Here is a 20,186-nt window from a genome sequence, read left to right as displayed (position 1 = left end):
TTACAAAATAATATTTTATTGTCAGTTGATAAACCATCTTCTTTAAATTCTGAAATGTAACTTGTTAGTTTTGATTTTAAATTGACTGAATGACGTACTTTTGGCATATTTACCGTCTTTATAGTATGATTTACAAAACTGAACCTATGTGTACTCTGACTGGCATTTAACTGTTGAGCTGCACAACTGAAGTCTGTTAAAAATTTTAAATTAAATTAATACAGTTTTGTAACTTACTTTCCCATTGTTGATAGGACTGCTAATTTTCAAATAACTCTGATGTTAAAGGGATTACTGAACATGTGTTTAAATCTCTATTGTTGAAATGTATTTTTAAAAGTTAATGGAATTTTGTTTTGTTTTATTGTTAAACCTAATATAATATGGACTGTTTTATATGAAATATGGAAAATATATGGAAATTAACGAAAATATGTACTAAACTCTAAAATATGGAAAAATATGGAAAATAAAAGTAGGATTTTTCAACCCTACACATTGTGAAACATAAAGATAATGCAAAATATAAATTATATTAGCTTTATAAGTAAATATGTATTTACATATAAATCCTTTCCCTGCTTATAATGTATATAAATTCAATTTTAATATCGTGTTCTTTCTATTTGGATCTATTTAATTTTCAATAAGCCTAACGAAATTTTAAGTAGTTACAACTCATAGAAGGATCTTAACGACAGTTAGTATTTAAGTTTATTATACATCGTAATTTGGCTACTCTAATCCCTCTGTACATTTTAATACTTTTATGAAGCTTGATGAAGCTTTCCTATATTTATCCTATATCCAACGTGTGATAAATTTGAAAGTGTAGCCTATACAGTTCATAGTTACTATAGCTTATAGCAATGGTCATCAGCACTCGCTGAAATGGGTAACGGGTAAGAAGTGTATCTGAATATGCACCGTCGTGCAGAAGGGAGCAGGAAGAAAATACCCGCCAGCAGCCACTGATGCATGCTAGTGCAATGTCTTATCCTCGGGTAAGAAACGGTAGCCGGAAGGTGCACTGTGCTGATGACAGCTGGCTTATAAGATAGAAATCATTCACTTGCAATAATATTTTATTTTTTATTATTATCTGAGTCTCAAATTTTTCACTATGTCTCAAGAGGTAGCGTTTAAGACTACAAATCAATTCCGCGAGGAAAAGACAGTATGTAACTTATAAAATGTCCTGTAATAATCGCCTCTGGCCTTGCGTCTTTCTGGCCACATGACTAGCAAATTTAGATATTTATGAATGTTTAGTGTAGGTTGGAAAACCTCAGAAAGTTAGAACAAAATGAACAAAAACAAAGTCAATTTTGCAATAGAATCCCACTATTTTAGTTTACTATATATATATATATATATATATATATATATATATATATATATATATATATATATAGTAATTATAAAATTAAGCTACTCTATTTGTCCCTATTTTAACTTAAGAGTCTGGTCAGATAATAAGCCAATCTTCTGTGCCAGAAAATATTCTTTACCGCTCGCGAGATGGGACACTTTCTCATGGTTTGGTAAAGTGAAGGTGATTATAGAGAGATAATTGAATGACGGCAGGAAATGGAGTAACGCAAGATTTTCCCCAACATTGTTTTTGTTCACAAATTCCATTTTGACATATTGAATTTTTACTTTATTTTATTTCTACTTCTATTGTTGTAATTATATTCTGTAGTCTGCTTTATATTCTGTAATCTATATTAAGAAGTTAGTCGTATATTCTGTATTCTATATTAAGAACTTATAAGAATAACAATAAATAAATAAAACTCGATATAATTTTGCGAAAATTATTCATTGACAGAGATTAGTTATATTTTATACTAGCCATACCCGTGCGCTTCGCTGCACTTCTTAGAATCAAATATTGACAAATCAAAATACAGTTTTGTAATTACTTAGTGAATAATAGCTTTTTGCATGTTGTAAGTCGTTTGCTCCTGAATCATATTCAAAGTTGTATTTAAAATTGTGAATTTAACTGTTATTATCATGCAATACTTCCTGGAGTTGTTCAGTCAAGTCTACTTTTAAGATTGATACTATCCCGGTCCGGGCACGTTACCTGGTTGCCTGTTTTGTTCCGGGGTTTTCCCTCAACCCAATATGAGCAAATGCTGGGTAACTATCGGTGCTGAAACCCGGACTCATTTCACCGGCATTATCACCTACATCTCATTCAGACGCTAAATAACTTAAGATGTTGATACGGCGTCGTAAAATAACCTACTAAAAAGTAAAAAAAATTGGCACTATATTGGACCTAATAGACAATTGGTCAGCGTCTGAAATGAAATATACTTGTAAGAACTGAAGGCTCTTACTCTCAGCTGGAAGAAGATTTCCAATTAAATGATAAGCCTATGCTTGAATTTTAAATGATGGCATACAATTGATTTTATGTATTTCTTTTGCACCAAACGATGCCACTTGTTATAAGATGTTGTACTATCTCATATTATTTTATAATACAGTATATATTATATTATATTATATTATATTATATTATATTATATTATATTATATTATATTATATTATATTATATTATATTATATTATATTATATTTGAGCCACGTTCGACATCCTAGTTCTCCACCTAGTACGTCACTTCGCCCGACAGAGTGCTCTCAGACGATATATCATAGATAGCGCTACTATTTCCTTCATTTTCTTACCAAAATTTTCCTATTGGCCGGTTGGTTACGTCAGACGAAGAGAGAGGGAAAGCGAGGTTGCTTGGCTACGCGCAGTTATATGTTACATTACTCAGGCGCTGGAGCCCGTATCGACAACATAACTCAGGAGACGGAGCCCGTATCTACAACATTACTCAGGAGCCGGATGTCGTACCGATAACATTACCCAGGCGCCAGGCCGCGTACCGACAACTTCATTCAGGCAATCGACGTGCATTCAGGAAGTAGAGCTCGAACTGTATTCTACACTTGTAAATTAAGTTCGTCGTGTTAGATTGTTCGAGAATAGTGTATCATTATATTTCACTTGAGAATTTTCGGATTATATGAAGCCTTGTTTCAAATATATATTTTAGGCTTCAGTGGTGCAATAAGTTTGTATCAGATCTGTTGTTATTGGAGTAGGAAAATTTGGGGTGTGATATTATTGTTATTTTTTGGTTGTATGTGTTAGAGATGTTGTGGTGAATCGTGTATTGGAAATCACTCGCTGATGATACGTCTTGGATTAAGTGATTTAAGTGATTGGGATTATGTGAAGAGATATAATTTTGATATGTGAGGTAGTATTCAATTTCCAAGACAGGTTTGGTGATAGCGTAGTGATTACGATCTCTTCTTGGCTTACATCGTAATAGACGGTGTAATGAACTAGAATAGTATGGGCCTCGTTATCTATTCTAGTACTTGCTACTCCATATTGGTTATTGGTTTCCACGCCGGTATTCAGGAATCGAGTGCGTTGAGTTTCAGTTCCTATTCTAACGACTATTGGTATTTGAAATTATCGTCGGTTACTTATCATCTATCATATCTCTCTTTCTCTCTTGGGCATTGTTTGATTGTAAGGTACAGAGATTATTGTCAGTGCAATCTGCACAGTTTATGTGAGACATATGTAGAATTGGTAATTTATATAGTGATCAGTCGCGTTACAGTTTGTATTGGGTAAATTCTTTGTGAAATACTGAGTTCATTTGTACGTTGAATTTGGTTAATCAGATTTTATGTTATCTCTAATTGAATGGGGCATGTGTTATGAGTTAGCATACTGACTGGACGTTCATGTTGAGGTTTATATCTTATTGGATATATATATATATATATATATATATATATATATATATATATATATATATATATATATATAGGCTGTTTCAAAAATACGGGGCATAATTTCAGGTATGTATTTCCCACATGTAGACAATCAAAATAGTTCATTACGACATGTGTCCGGAAATGCTTCATTTCCGAGTTATGGCCTTCACAACATTGAAATTCACCGGAACGTTTTTCTTTCCGCAGGTCGTTGTCATTACACAAGATGTTCAAAATGTCCACCTCCTGCTTGAATACAGACCTCACATCGTTGTCTCATTGACCTGCGAACACGATCCCAAACTTCAGGAGTATTGCGTATGTCCTCAGAACATGCCACAATTCGATTCCAAAGGGATTCCAAATCAGTCACCGGAGACGAATAAACCAATGATTTTAAATGGCCCCACAAGTAGAAATCGAGAGGGTTCAGATCAGGTGAGCGTTGAGGCCAAGCAATTGGGCCACCTCTACCTATCCATCTATCAGGAAACCTTCGATCCAAGTACCTGCCCCGTAAGTCTGTTTACAAGTACATGGGGTCCAACTAATCGATCACCAATGATACCGACCCACATGTTGCGGGAGAACCGCACCTGGTGATGAGATGGAGGAACAGTTGCACGTGGGTTTTCATACGCCCATACATGCTGATTGTGGAAATTTGTTATGCCATCTCGTGTGAACTGTGCTTCATCTGTAAATAATACTAAGGCAGGAAAGTTCGGATTTACAACACACTGCTGCAAGAACCACTGACAGACCCTAACTCGTGCAGGGCAATCTGCTGGTGACAGGGCCTGTACACGTTGCAAATGATAAGGATACAATTGATACTCTTTCAAGTCTCCAGACAGTCGTATGAGGAACAATGACTTGCAACGCTACCCTTCGTGTGCTGATAGAAGGAGTCATATTCACAGCCTCCAGAATCTCCTCCTGTACTTCTGGAGTTGTAGATCTTGGTCGTCCCCTTCCCAAACCAGGAGAGTTAAATTTTCCATACTCGCACAGACGGTAATGGAGACGTACAAATGTCTTCCGATCTGGACATTGTCGCTGTGGGTACCTCTCCTGGTACAAACGACGAGCCAGCGCAGCATTGCCGTCCGCCTTACCGTACATGAAGTGTATCTCTGCCAGCTCTTGATTTGAATATATGTCGCACAGTCTAACGCCTACACAACACTGAATGTAACCTTCGCCTCGGAATGAACTGTCAGAGTGCCGTCTTAATGTCTCCTTTGACGGCAACGACCTGCGGAAAGAAAAACGTTCCGGTGAATTTCAATGTTGTGAAGGCCATAACTCGGAAATAGAGCATTTCCGGACACATGTTGTAATGTACTATTTTGATTGTCTACATATGGGAAATACATACTTGAAATTATACCCCATATTTTTAAACACCCTGTATATATATAAATATATAGAATGTTTCAACGACTAAATGCTTAATAGGTCAACAACTGGTTATTGAAAAATGGGTGTACTATATTCAATTACGACTTGTATGTTCGCCCAGTGTAGTTAAAGTCTCCACGATTCAGTCATTGGTTCACTGGTAATTTAGATTAACTTGTAATATTTTCATTCACTTAATTTCATATCTACATGTTATTTCATTTATCATTCATGTAATATTGTTATCCATTATTTGTTAATTGTATCTGTTATACAGATTCACACTATTTATTTCTAAAAGTCTTCTACTGCGCACATCCAATCATCCAATGTACCATGACATCTGGCGAATAACAGCCGCTATAAGAAGTAGAGGTGGAGAGGATGATCGTACACCACACCTCACATATATTATATTATATTATATTACATTATATTATATTATTTAAAAAGTGTGTTGATAACGCATTGCATTGCATTTACTACTTGATGTATTCATTTTATGTATTTTAACACAATTCAATTGAGCATAATTAAAATTTGGATTATAAAATAATGGAATGCTAAGCTAACGTACTATTACTGCATACTAAATCAATACACTTTTTTGTTCGTTATTTCTCTGAGGTGAACATGAATGTGATACATAAACATTATTTTAAGAAATACAGGAAACGAATATACAGTTTTCTCTGCATAAGAATCTATTTTAATCTCACCTGTCCTCGATTCTCATAGAAAACAGTAAAGTTGCTCACAAATGTAAATGCTGAGCCAAACATAGCAATAATTTTCACAGCCAGCCTGTGTAGTCATGGGTATTATTGCTGACGTCTAGTATTGTAAAGCTCAACCAGGCTAGTAGTATTATTCAAACGGTCTTTAGCCCATAGGTCCCATTGAAGTTCAATAAGTTCGAGCTGTAAATCGTTAAACGTTAAATATTATGTTTTATTTAACGACGCTCGCAACTGCAGTCTATTATCGTCGCCCGTGTGCTGGAATTTTGTCCCGCAGGAGTTCTTTTACATGCCAGTAAATCTACTGACATGAGCATGTCGCATTTAAGCACACTTAAATTCCATCCACCTGGCCCGGAATCGAACCCGCAACCTCGGGCATAGAAGGTCAATGCTATACCAACTGCGCCAACCAGGCCGACCTGTAAATTGTGTGACACTGTTTCAGCTGGTGTTGAAGGAATTTATTATGATAACTTTAAACTTCTTTCCACTTAAGACAAGATCTTGGAACCTAGAATTAAATTCATTTTGAATTTCAATTAATATTTGTACATAATCGTGTAACATGGCTTCATCACGAGCAGTTTCTATCGTTCGAAAGTGAGCCATATTACCTCCCCGAAACTGACTTACGAAAAGTGTAAGTTTACGGCTGAAATCCCGTAATTTATTCAACATATCAACAATGAGGTGGCCTTTTTCTTGAAGAGAGATATTTAAATTGTTGAAGATTTCTAACGTACCCTACCTCATGTAATAATGCAACGTTCAACTCCTGAACCTTTTTACTGCGATCTTCACCAACAAAACCATCGTATCTCTATGTGTGGACTAGTAATAACGCATTATATTATGTTTTCCTCTTTCTTTCAAACTTTTGTAGCAGATAAGTATTGACTCCAGCTGCTGTGTAAAAATGAGCATTTTCCCATGCAATATTGAAAGAATTTGCCTGATGATCACTTTTCCATCTTTTAGATTCCTCCATTATGTAGCCGTAGATAGGCAAAGTGAAATAGCTACTGATAATACACACTATACCAGATAGCTGCGTGGACTATCTTCTACCTATAGCAGGCGTACGTCATTCCTACGTACCTTTCCGGCGAGCTGTTAGACGGCTCTCCAGCTCCGAAGGAGCGGCCGCGCTCACTGAGCGCCGTTTGTGCAGGCCTGATCTAGAGAAACTACACTTTCCATTGGTGAAATAATAATTATATAAATCGGTTAATTAGCCTCTGAGATTACTTCATACAAACACAGAAATATTCTCTGCATGTTTATATTGATAAACATATTTTATATTATATTCCCATCATGCAATTATATTCCTATAAAATAGTGTTAAATGAATAGCTTCCGTTTGTTGTTGTCCAAGATCCCTTATAGACGAAGTAATTTGTTTTCATTTCATTACAGCCCATTAGGTGGCGATAATAAAATGCATTGTTATTTTAAAACTCATTTATCTCATTAAATATCAGTACTATAAAAATTTTGCATAGAATAAAACTTATCGGAAATCATTATTAAAGAATCTGTTATGTAACATTTTTCATGTAAATCAATAATAAGGGAGATATTTAGATATATTTAATTCAGGCCTCCTTATAACTCCTTTTAAACAACTTATTTAAATGCCATATAGCTTAAAATATAAATTAGAACAAACTTAATTTATATTCCAATTTTCATATAAATCAATTCAATCATTATCGCGTGGAAAGATAACAAACATCGACAGACAAACATACAAACAAAAATGGAAAAAAAAAAAACAATTTTTTTGTTTCAGGATGATTAATTATAATGTTGAAACCAATTATTTTTGGAAAAGCGAAAATTACCAGAAAAATTTCGGTTACAGATTTATTATTAGTATAGATTACTCAACTCAGCATATTTAAGCAAGAGAGCGCCACAAATCTTCACCATATTTTTGTTCCTGCCAGTTTTTGCACCAGTTCAGTTTAATTAAAAACGTGTTTGATTACTGTTTGATTGTACAATACCTACTGAAACATTTTAAAATCACAGCAGTAACTATGTTTGGTAATTTTCACCCAACTGTTTACAATAACTTGACTCATCAACAGACTTCTCGTCTGTCTTGTAGCCAGTCGGCCCAGGTTTAATCCCCGGCTTATAGTGATGAAATTTTTGGCGAAAAAATTTGATATTATACATCAATGATTTTTCTAAGCGTATTGTGATAATCTCAAAGTCGGAATTTCGCAGAATGAGAACATTTTCTCTAATAAGAAAGTAAGATTGCTAAGTGAACAGTGGTTATGGGAAGTGACGATACATCAGAAGTAATTATATGAACTAATATCATTGTTCCATATTCGATCACTGATGCTCCTGCGTTTCTGACTTTGTAAATAATATCTAATTTCATGCACCAGTCTCTTAATAAAAGCGTGTGTGAAAGGATATGTTATAAGTATGTTTTATATTTAACGCCGTGTATATTGACGTATAGTCATTTGCGGCTCTACCTACGTTTTTTACGATTGTGATGAAGAATCCTGTTCTGAGGTAGGGGCACCCATTAGATCGGATTCTGTTATCCCCGTATGGTAGGATGACATATGAGTATGAAAGGAGGCAGAATGGATAATGGTAAAGGTGATTATGATGGCGAAATGAACCCTGGATCAGGAGCTGAAAGTTTCCCAGCATGGGTTGAAGGAAAACCCCGGAAAAAACCTCAAGCAGACAACTTTTCCGAACTGAGATTCGATCCCGCGCCAACTAATTTCGCAGTCAGTCACACTGATCACTACTCCAAAGCGGCGGACCTTCGTATAGATATAAAAGTAATAAATTGATATATCGAAATTCATTCTACGGAAATCTCGTAATATATGTAGTGCATTAAGCTATAAAATTTGATTTCTTAGCCGGATTAAATCCACCACTGAGCTCGCTCACAGTTTATATGAGTTCGGAGCAGCTTCGCACTTAGTGCCGCTCGTGCTGGTGGTATGCAATGGGAGAAGAAAACGACCGCCGCTCGGATTCCATTCCCCATCACTGTCCGCTTTCTATACTTCTATCTCTCTCCTACCTTATTTATCCTTCATTCGTTGTCGCTTTGTCTTAGCAGTTTTTGTTTCTCTCCCTTTCTCTAGATTCACTCCGACTCTCTGTCTGTCTTTCTCTATCGTCACAAGAATTGAAGTCGAAAAAAATTCCAGAAAGTAATTTCTTGGTGCTTGAATTGCTTCAAATTTCTTTAATTATCTTCATAGTTTAACAGAGGATTCGAGTCTTATGGCTTGAGAAATGTCCGTCCCTTACCAGATGTAAGGATCTGTTGGGATCTCGAAGTTGTGACGAATTTTCTTCCTCGAAGAACGTTCAGGAGAGCAGAGAAGCGTGCTGTACCCAGGTGACAGAATTTTATGTCATATGGTGTATACTGTTCTTATCCTCCTGGCACTTCTTCCTGCTCTTTCATCACAGTAGACTTGATTGATAACTGAGATGACGTCCATAAATCAATGTATTATAATTCAAACTATATTACTGAGAACAATTTTAACAAAATATCACTTTTTCTTCGACTTTTTTTTCACTATAGGCCTATGTTTCTCGCCTTCAGTTTCCATTTTTCTGTCTTTCCAATCTCCTTTCTGGCTTCTATCCTCCATTAACGTTTGTTAATTGGTTTCCCAATTAAATCTTGGTTTTTCTCTTTTGTTTCCACTTGGCGGTGATCATTGGAATATATTTCTCAGCCATGGATGTCTCTTCCATTCTTTGCACATGATCATGCCATAAAAGGTTTTCATTTTTCAGTTCTTTACTATGGATGTTTTATGTTCATTTCTTTTCAAAGTAACTCATTTGTGGTTTTGTCTTGTATCCGTCTGAAGTAAAACAGATTCAGCTGTCATTACTTTATTTATTTGTGAATGAGTCAATGAGCAAGCTTCACTGCTACAGAAAAAATATTCTCTAATAGCTATAAGCCTAGATCATACAGTATATACCCTAGATAGGTCGGCCTTATAGACTTTGACGTTAACAAATTTTGTCACGTTTACTACGCTGCCATCTAGTTGTTACATAAGGAGTCACGTCATAATTCCCATTTGAACTGCATTAGCGACTGTACTGCCATCTCGTCTCGTGTTTGTTTACGGCGGACGGGTGGCGATCCTGGCGGTTGTTCTCTTCAAAGTGCAAACGATTTTAACATAGCGATGACCTATCTGTTACATATATGATCTAGGCTATAAGTTAATAAATTCTGGTATTGTTTGCTTTTTGCATTCTTCTTTCAGATTATACTATACGAGTATAATGAACTGGTTACATTTTTCACATAAGAAATTTTCATCTTTATCTTGTGAATATTAACCCTAAGTATTTAAATAGCGAGATCGAACTTCCTTTCCTGTACACATATGTATATTTCGTTATTTCTAAATTTATATTTTAACTCGATTTTTCGTATATTTCTGCAAGTTTATTTAGAATATAGATCGTGTGATTTTCATCTCCTGGAAATATTACTGCATTTTTTCACATGCAAGTAATAGTGAATATAATGTTCCACTTACTATTGGTGTACCCATTTGAGAACATTAACATTGAAGTTAAGAAAATAATGACTAAAGGAAATAAAATAAATGGAAATAAAATTAGAATTCTGTGGCTCCAATGTGACATACGCCATTTTTTGCACTTTTCAGGAGCTATTATTTAAAGTTTGAGCGACTGAAAATCATATTAGTCATGTTTTATAACAACAGAATATAGGGAAAAAATAGATATTGTCATCTTTTGCCACAAGAAAGATACCATCAGGATGCACAACATATCGCAAAGTCTCACTTTCGCCAAAAATTGACATATCACCTTTGCCTTGGAACCACAAGATTAATAATAAATACTTTTAAGGATATCAGGAAATAAAAATCAGGAAGCAAACAAGATACATATCCAATGCTTCATTTAAACAGTTGTAAAATGTAATTTAAATTACTTACAAACATCATTCAGATTCAGTACAGTAATATTGCAATGAGAGTGGTAAAGGGATCTGCTAATATTCTTAGAACATAAGCCTACTACGGCAACCAAATCTCCATTCTCTTTGACTGAATGGCCAGCAGGGATTGAGATAATAATGGAGATTAATATAGTGGTAGACTGAAGTGAGTCTAGAAAAGTTGTTCTCAGTGATATACCATTTACAGTCTATAAATTAAGCTTGTACTTAATTTTATGGTGATACTGCGTTTTTATACATCATGCAGTATTTTGGTTCTCTATGCACCTATGCTACATACCTAAAAAAAAAGGTAGAATATTATTAAGGTGAAGTAATATTAAAGAAAGTTACCGTATGAAGTTTGGTGATAACTATTACGCTTTTACTACGTCATACTAATTTTGACTAATAAAACGGTACGGATCAACCAATCATGGCTGCTCATCCTACCTAAGGTATTGTATTTCCGTGGTTTTCCTAAGGCGCTAAGACAAATGTCGAGATGAGCCCTAAGAGAAATGGGCCACGGACCTACATGCTCTTCCCTATAAAGTTCCCAAATTTTCGATAAAACTACATCAATGCTGTCCTGGTTCAGCTTATATAATACCCGTTACATGGGCGAGGTTACTCGTCTCTAGTCGCATTGCGGAAGGACAGAGAACCTTTCAATTTGCAGATTTAGAACTCGCGGCGTTTCTTCCGATGGCCTTTACTTGTCTTAGGCCCGATTGTATAAACCATTTAATCTTAGATCAGAGGTTAAATTGATCCTTGTTTCAGCTGAACTTGGAATTTTGTGTTGTATGAAGTCTAATCTGAGATTAACTTGTCTCAAACTAAAGTCAACTTTGACTGAAGAAATTTCTCCGATTAAGTTAGATGATCCAAGTTCAGTTATTTCTTTTCTGTTTGAAATATACGAGTGACAGATTGTGCAAATAAAATATCCATTATTATTAATATTAATAGATATGTTAGGTACATTTATATATATTTTTCAATTTCTTGCCTTAATACACAAACATTCTTATATTTTATAAGCCTCTATCGTGTTCAGCAGTATAAAATAACATAACCTATAATTATATTATGTTTATGACAACCATTAATTATTAATGGATATGATAGGTACATTCATAAATGTTCAATTAACTGTATTACTAAACGAAAATTGTCGTTTTATAAAGCTTTATTATGTTTAGCAGTATCAAACACCATAACATGATAACAACTTGGAGAACAGTCAACCTTCTTCTTATTGTCCGCCATTATTTACGTTGCAAAAAAAAAACCAGTGTCTCCAACAGAGTGTAATACAGAAAGTCGCCAAAAAGTAGTTGTAAAGTCGCTAGATATCTCATTATCAACAAAGAAAGATTAAATTTTGTCACTATGGGGTGCTAAAAAGGTCACTAAATCCCTATTTAGGCAATATAAAAGTTAAAAGAAATTGTTGTTGAAAAAGAGTTAAAATCGCTAGATTGGCAACACTGAACAAACCTGTATAACATGGTCCGCGCATCAAGTATTTCACCTGTTTATGCGATGTTGCCAAATCCTTTTCACGTGAACTTAGACAGCATTTGAACCAAGGTAATTTGATCGCACAAAAGTTTTATACAATAGAAGAAGTGTCTGAACTCGGTTTACTTTTCGATCTTCGATCAAAGTTGATCTTTAGTCAGGGAGTGTTACACAATTGGGCCTTAGTCATCTAACAGGAGACGAACGAGTCTTCTCGACTCCACCTCCACTGCGAAATGGCAAAGCTCCTTTCAATGTACATGCTTACACTCTCCGCCATTTTTTCTTCGTCCTGTCCTGTGATCAGTTTCATCACATTTCTCGCCCCTCGCGTATGTGGTACCTAAGAGGTTACGTCCATTTTCGGCTTTTCTCCTTCAAAATTTTCTAGAGCTTCTTCAGTGGCTCAGCGTAACCCGGAGTGAGACAAGTGGCCAACAGGCTTGGAGCTCACATATTCAGGTTCTTTCAGCCCCGAACCCTTTGCGAGGACGCGTTTTACGTACCTTTTAAATTTCTCCTCCCATTTCTCCTCTTTCAATTCAATTCAATTCAATTCCAGAGAAGGCAGTTGTTTTCCACTGTCTGGAAACGCTTACATCACCTTCCCGATGTTACCCTCTGCTCCCTACCTCTCACCCTTATAACAGTCACGACTTCATTTCCCCCATGTTCACCCCGACTTGCTTGACCCATGTTCCTCTTTCGAAGGCCTCTGCTGTCGAAAGTCGCTAAGCTAGGCTAGCTAATCCTTCGACAGAAAATTTAGCCGTTTCCCCGCTCCTGGTGTCGAAAAGTCGCGAAGCTAGGTTCGTTTCATCCGTCGACACCCATAGAGCTTACTGTCTCTGTCGAAAAGTCGCTAAGCAAGATTAGGCCGAGTTGATCCCTCGATTGAGAGAACTAATCTCGGACCCAGTTCCATCTCTCTATTGTTTTCCTCCCTCCCCCAGGGTACCTTCCGGGTAAGCCTAACTATCCTACTCAGGCACTCCCGTTCGTCCTGTCTCCCTTATACACAAATTCTACCTCATCGTAACTCTTCACGCATCGGCATCTCAAGACGAATTTCTAAAGTATCAATTTCTATCACAACTCTCCCGTTTCCTCTACGCCAGAACTAGGGAAAAACATTTAATACATTTCTTGTTATTTTTCAATAAACACATATTCTTAAAACGGTTTTCCTTTTCTTTACTAATATCGATACATCATTCCCCTATAAGCTTCGGCCCATCTTGTCCCGTCACTCCCGTTTCCCCTATCTCCACCTCGACGACACGTCAGAGAGGGACGTCAACAGAGACCGGCGCACGATACATGTATTCGTACTTTATTGGAGGTGGTGATATTCCATTTTCATTCTGCGGAATCATTTCTACATAATATCAAGAGCTTACATTGATTTAATGGCCGATTGACCTGTGTCATATATACTTTTATTTTTCATACTTTTATATTATTTCTTTCTAGACCTATACTTTATTTGCAAAAGCAGCCCCCAATTGGTGGAAATAAAATAAATAAATAAAAGCACTGTGACAAATGTAAGCTTACACCTCAACGACTTACTCCAACATACGAGCAAGAACTTTTATTTATATAAATTATCGAGATTCTAGTTCAGCTGATCCTTCTGACTGACTCTTAAATGGGACACTCAATCTTAAAACAGTTAATGAGTTTGTCGGATTTTTTATGAAGAAGTCAAGAGTCGTTCCGGAGGAATATTGCAAGATTTGCGGTGAACAGTCGGTAAAATATATTTTCTCAGTGTATTTCCGTTTCCACTGCAATTTTCGTTACAATTTTAGCCTATACCATATCATAATTTTTAAAGAACCTCTTTGTAGGCTAACAGTTGAAAATGCAATTGCATTAGTGGTACTGACTCGCATATTATGGTATTTCATTTTGTTCGTTTGACCCTTAACATTGTAATGTCTTGAATTCTCGGAAATGTTAGGAAATTATTACTGTACAAATGCATTAAATGGAGGTAACGAAAATTTTAACCAATTTCACATTAACCAAACAGTTATTTTAGGCATCCATAAACGTGCAGTACTTTACACTTTATAAACTGGCCAATATCATTGGCCTATAGTATCTTCTTCTTTGTTTCATACAAAGTGGGCTACTAATCTTCTCAATCCTTCATGATTCCAACCATCTCTTGGGGCTTTACTGCGACAGCTCTTTTGTCTCTGTTTCCGAACTGAATTATTTTTATTTCATTCTGTACACATGGATCGCCTAGGTTTATTTATAATCTGAAATTTTATCGTTAAGTGTTTGTATCCTATTTAGTTTGTCTCTTATACAGGCCTATGGTTAGTTCAGATGAAATCGGTCCAGACTTACTATGTGCAGCAGAAATATCGGCCAGAGTTCACTTCAGGGTATTGGCAACAGTAGTTATAGACGTTCTGTTCGTAGCACGTACGAGTGAATCTAGAAATGCATATAGAGTGTTAGTTGGAAGAACTGAGGGGAAAAGATCTCTGGGGAGGCCAAGGCGTAGTTGGGAGGATGATATTAAAATAAATTTGAGGAAGATGGGATATGATGGTAGGGATTGGATTAATCTTGCTCAGGATAGGCGGTTTATGCGAGGGCAGCAGTGAACGTCTGGGTTCTTTGAAAGCAATTTGTAATTAAGTAAATAAAGTGTGATTGACATACCTGTCATTGTTGCTCCGAATAAACGAAAAAAAAAGAAAAACTAATGCTGTAAGATGGACAGGGCTGGGCAAAATACTGACATCCAAGTATTTCAAATACAAATACAAAATACTTCAAAGAATAGTATTTGAAATACAAATACAAAATACTTTAAAAAAATTAACCAAAATACATTTGTATTTCAAATACTCAAAATACATTTGTATTTCAAATACCCGATACAATATATAAAGAACTAAGAATATTACCGAAAATTTAAAATATTGTATTAACATTAAAATTATTTTTATATCGAAGTTTTATATAAACACTGTATCTGAACATTCTTCCTTTTCCCAGTCAACAATGAAATTGTGCTACATATGAATAATTACTACTCCCTTTCAAAAAAGCCAGTTTCTCATAAAGTTCATCAGGTAAGGATCCCCTTGCTGGTGAATGAATAAATCCTGCAAAACAAAACAGTCTTTCTACAGGCACAGAGGAACACAAACTTGTATTATACTTTATAAAAGCTTGTTTCACTGTTGGGTAATTCTCTAAAGAGCACAGAGTTGTCCCTTTGCCATTGAAGAATTGTATGGGCTCATACTCCGCAGTAGGCAAGTTCTTTTCTTTTTGCTTTTCAAAGTCTGTTGTACTTGAGTTGAAAACATAAAAATTGTTTCCATTGTCTGAACTGACCAAAGATGTAGCGAGAACTGCTCAGCTGATTTCACACACATATTCTGTATCCTTTTCTTATCATTTAGTGAGGTAGTGTCAGGTAGCCATCTCATTTTAGATGATGGGTGGAAACAAGCTGCCAAAATAGCTCAATTTGCTTCTAGGGTCAGATCAAACATAGCTTTAAATCTTGATGAAAGCGAACTCATTAGGATTGGAGTTACTTGGAATAGATGGCGTAGATTACTAGATAACATAATATGTAATCTGTTTTTGAGGGAAATTAGTGTGTATAGAAGTTGGCCGTAATAGCACGTCTTCTCATTTTGCATTAAATCAAGGGATACGGCAATTGGTTTCAGAACTGCACACTATTCTTCAAGGTACTGAAACTCAACATCTTTGAAGGTTGGCAATCCCAGTTTTTTACATATACTGTTTATATCATGTTTCAATTGCAATATTTAAGAGATTGAGCCATAAAGAGAATTCCATCGAGTTGGGCAAGGAAACTTTAATGAATATTTCAAGACATCTGATATAATTTCTGAGAATTTGGGTCTCCTAGAACGCATTCCATAATGCTGAACATTTAGCAAGTGTTGGGTGATGGATCCTTGATGCTGTTGGAGATTTCTTTATGGCATTAAGGAAATCAGTTGTGGCAAGAAAACTAAGTGTATGGCTAGCACATCTGAAATATGTAGGCAAATAAGATAGAAGTTCATTCTTCAAATACAAATCCAAAACTTGATGAAGAAGAAGAAGAAGAAGAAGAAGAAGAAGAGGAAAGTATTTTGAGTATTTGAAATACAAAATACATCAATTTTATGTACTTAAATACAAAATACTTCCAAAAATCCTTTCAAATTACAAAATATAAATGTATTTCAAATACTGCCCAGCCCTGAAGATGGAAGAGTCAAAAAGTGAATACTGCACTGAAATCCACCGCTGAATGGTTGCAGTATATGGCGAGACATGCCGAGGGAAATCAGTTTTAAAAAATTGGTGTGCGCGATTTCGTTCCGACAGAACATCTCTACAGGACAATTCACGGCCAGTGCGAGAGCTCAAGAATATCACGCCAAACCAATTCAATGTGTTGGTGTAGTCCGAGAGAATGGTAAGTGAATTTCGTTAGTGAATATCAGCTAGAAAAGTATCCATAGGCCTAAAATTCTCCACAAACACCTGCAGTACCGCAAATGTTTCGCGCAGTGGATGCTACTCTTTTTAACTGCTGAGCAGAAAGCCGGATGTACAAGAATCAGTCAACAGAACCTCGGGCGGTGTCAGGAGGAAGCAGATAAGTTCGTGCATCGCATCGTGACAAGTGGCGGACCCTGGTGCCATCATTTTCAGCCAAACTCCCGTCGGTCTACCATGGAATGGAAAGACATCGAATCTCTTCGCCCTAAGAAGCTTAAGTTGCAAGGAAATGAGGGAAAGTCATGTTATCTTTTTGTATCGATTATCGAGGTCAGTTGCTAGTGGAATTTCTGAAGTATAAACAAATAATCAATTATGCATCTTACACAAAACATAAAGAATAAAAACCCAGATCTTTTCACAAGCTGACTGATTTTACTGTAGAACAATGATCGATCTCACATTGTTAGATCAACAATTGACAAGTTGCAAAGGTTTCACTGGAAAAACCATGCGATTTACATATTTTTGGAGATTTGAAGAAAATCGTGAAGGGAACCACATTTCTATCGAACTAAATGGTGCAAAATGTTATTAACATTCAAGGCTACATGAATTCTATGAAGTCTATATCCACCACCTGTTGTTACAGTGGAAGAGGTGTGTTAACCTTGGCGAGTATCAAGTAACAAGTTTAATTCTGTTGTTTGTTTGTTTGTTTGTTTGTTTCTTTCTTTCTTTCTTTCTTTCTTTCTTTCTTTCTTTCTTTCTTTCTTTCTTTCTTTCTTTCTTTCTTTCTTTCTTTCTTTCTTTCTTTCTTTCTTTCTTTCTTTCTTTCTTTCTTTCTTTCTTTCTTTCTTTCTTTCTATAAGCAATAGCTGTGTTTCATTTGAACGATCTAATATTGTCATGCTTTATTTCATCCTTTCTATTGTAAGGTTTAAGCGGTGTTTGAAATACAATTTTGCTATCTAAGGGTTATTCTTATCTTTTTATAATCAGCACACCTATGTTTCGACACGGAACAGATAATATCGCTAAAATGTGGAAAAGTTGCATCCCTTATCCCGTTGTATCTTTTGAGAGCTCTTTTAATTGAACTACAGGGGATTGAAATATGTGCTTATTTGATTTTATATTCGTTTATATTATTTATAGGTAGGGTAAAGTTGCCTATTTCCATGATACCTCTAATCCAGTAATACTTTTCTTAAATTGAATGTCAATCTCAGCTTTTCCGTTCGACCATAGCGCCAGACATCTTTCGCCTACTTTTGGGACATCAGTGAACATTCAGCGACATTCGGTGAAAAAAACGTATCACGGAATTAGGAGTATCACGGAATTAGGCAACTTTACCCTACTACCACAACTTAAATAGGCCTACTTAAAATGTGAAAATTTCTGAGATATTAAAATAAATGTAATATTATGTTCATTGTAATGAGGCATTAACATTTTTAAATATTCTTCTGTGAAACATAAAAAAGTAAAATTTAAATTTTCAATCTTTATTCGTGCGAATGTACGCGCACAGAGTCACGATTAATGATTTTATTCCCTTTATAAACTAGCGCAAAAGTAAGTTAGAATATACCGTTTCAAGACACATTATCGTACATTTGTAGACGACCGGAGAACCTTTCCTTACTGTAACAGATATAGTTGTGACAATTGTCACGTATTAGTGTATGCAGAACAGTGCAACTCAAACAATAAAACTCTCTCGCAATATTGATATCGCCGCTCCTGTTACATATGCACTCCCCTGTACACATTGTGTTAGCATGATGTCTTGTTAAATGTTCCCCAAGCGTTCGAGGGACACTATGAAACATTCAGCACTCAGTATCGCGTTACACGGAGATGTGTCTTACACTAATGCAGCACGGAACCTTTTCTCTCCAGGAGGTTACAGATGGAATGGTCACACTGACGTCCACCTGCTGCCTTATAAAATGCCTGTTGAAGTCTTCAGATTTATACCCGTAGATGTAAGAATATTTTTATTAGGTTAATACTCTTCCACTATCAAGCATTGACCTATTTCGTTCTTGAGAGAATAGTAATATGCATTACAAGAGCGGTATGTTGAAGTTTTAATGTTCGAGGAAAAGTAGTTGAGCTTTTTCAATTTTCGAGAATTGAAAGAAAACGTTACCGCTCGTGTATCGTACATTATTTTGTGCGAAGATCGTTTATTACATAACTGAAAGAGGAATTTGTAATTAGTTGCAATGAAATCTCCATCTTGGTTTCCGTTCAATGACGGAAAATTTACAAAACAAAAATATCTATCTTCAACATTGTTGCTTTAAAATGTTTTCTGTGTTTACTATACTCCAGCAGGCCGTGATATACGTATGTCTTTTTTCCCCCAGTCTATAAATGCGAACTTAAAACAAACGGTAAGGTTATGTAATGATTTATTTTTCATTTCAATATTCTAACAATATTAATTATATAACATATTGCAGTAATAACATCGGCAAGTTTAATTTTGCCGGTCTTGTTGATTTTTTCACGGCTTCCTTAATGTTACTTGGATCACGAATGCAGTAACTTTATTGGAGTTATAGAGTTTACTTAATTTTTGCAAATATTTAAAAACAATAATTAACAGTGCATTTAGGTGAAATTGAAGTGGTAAGTTTCCAATTTATAATTATTACTATATTGAACGTCTCTAAAAATAATATGGTAAAGGCCTAAAGCAGTAAAATCAATACGTCACTTAAGCGGTAAGAAGAGGGAAATTGTTATTAGTGTTAGGTTGGGAATACTGAATGTGGAATCTTAGACTTTCCGCGGATTGGTTTTGTGCGGAAACCAAGCAAATACGCACGATCTCGCACAAATAATCTTTTCACCTTGTTTGTGGCCCTACCGATATTCTTGTATTCTCTTCGCTTTTTAATAAGATATTATTTTTTATCAACTGCCCCTTTCATTCTTAAATGGGATTCTATTTAAAACCCGTTGATTTAATTTATGTATAGACTATCCGTAGCCAAGCGAGTAGAGCAACAAGTTAATATTACTAAATTCAATATTTTGAAATTAAAGGACGAGGAAACTAAGCAAAATTTTCAGGTCGAAATTTCGAATAGATCTGCCACTTTAGAAAGTTCCGACGAAGTTGAGAAAGAATTAGATGTTAATAGCGTGTGGGAAAA

Source organism: Periplaneta americana, chromosome 2 (genome assembly GCF_040183065.1).
Source record: "Periplaneta americana isolate PAMFEO1 chromosome 2, P.americana_PAMFEO1_priV1, whole genome shotgun sequence".
Classification (NCBI taxonomy): domain Eukaryota; kingdom Metazoa; phylum Arthropoda; class Insecta; order Blattodea; family Blattidae; genus Periplaneta; species Periplaneta americana.
The sequence above is the reverse complement of the archived record's forward strand: the minus strand, read 5'-3'. Positions refer to the sequence as shown.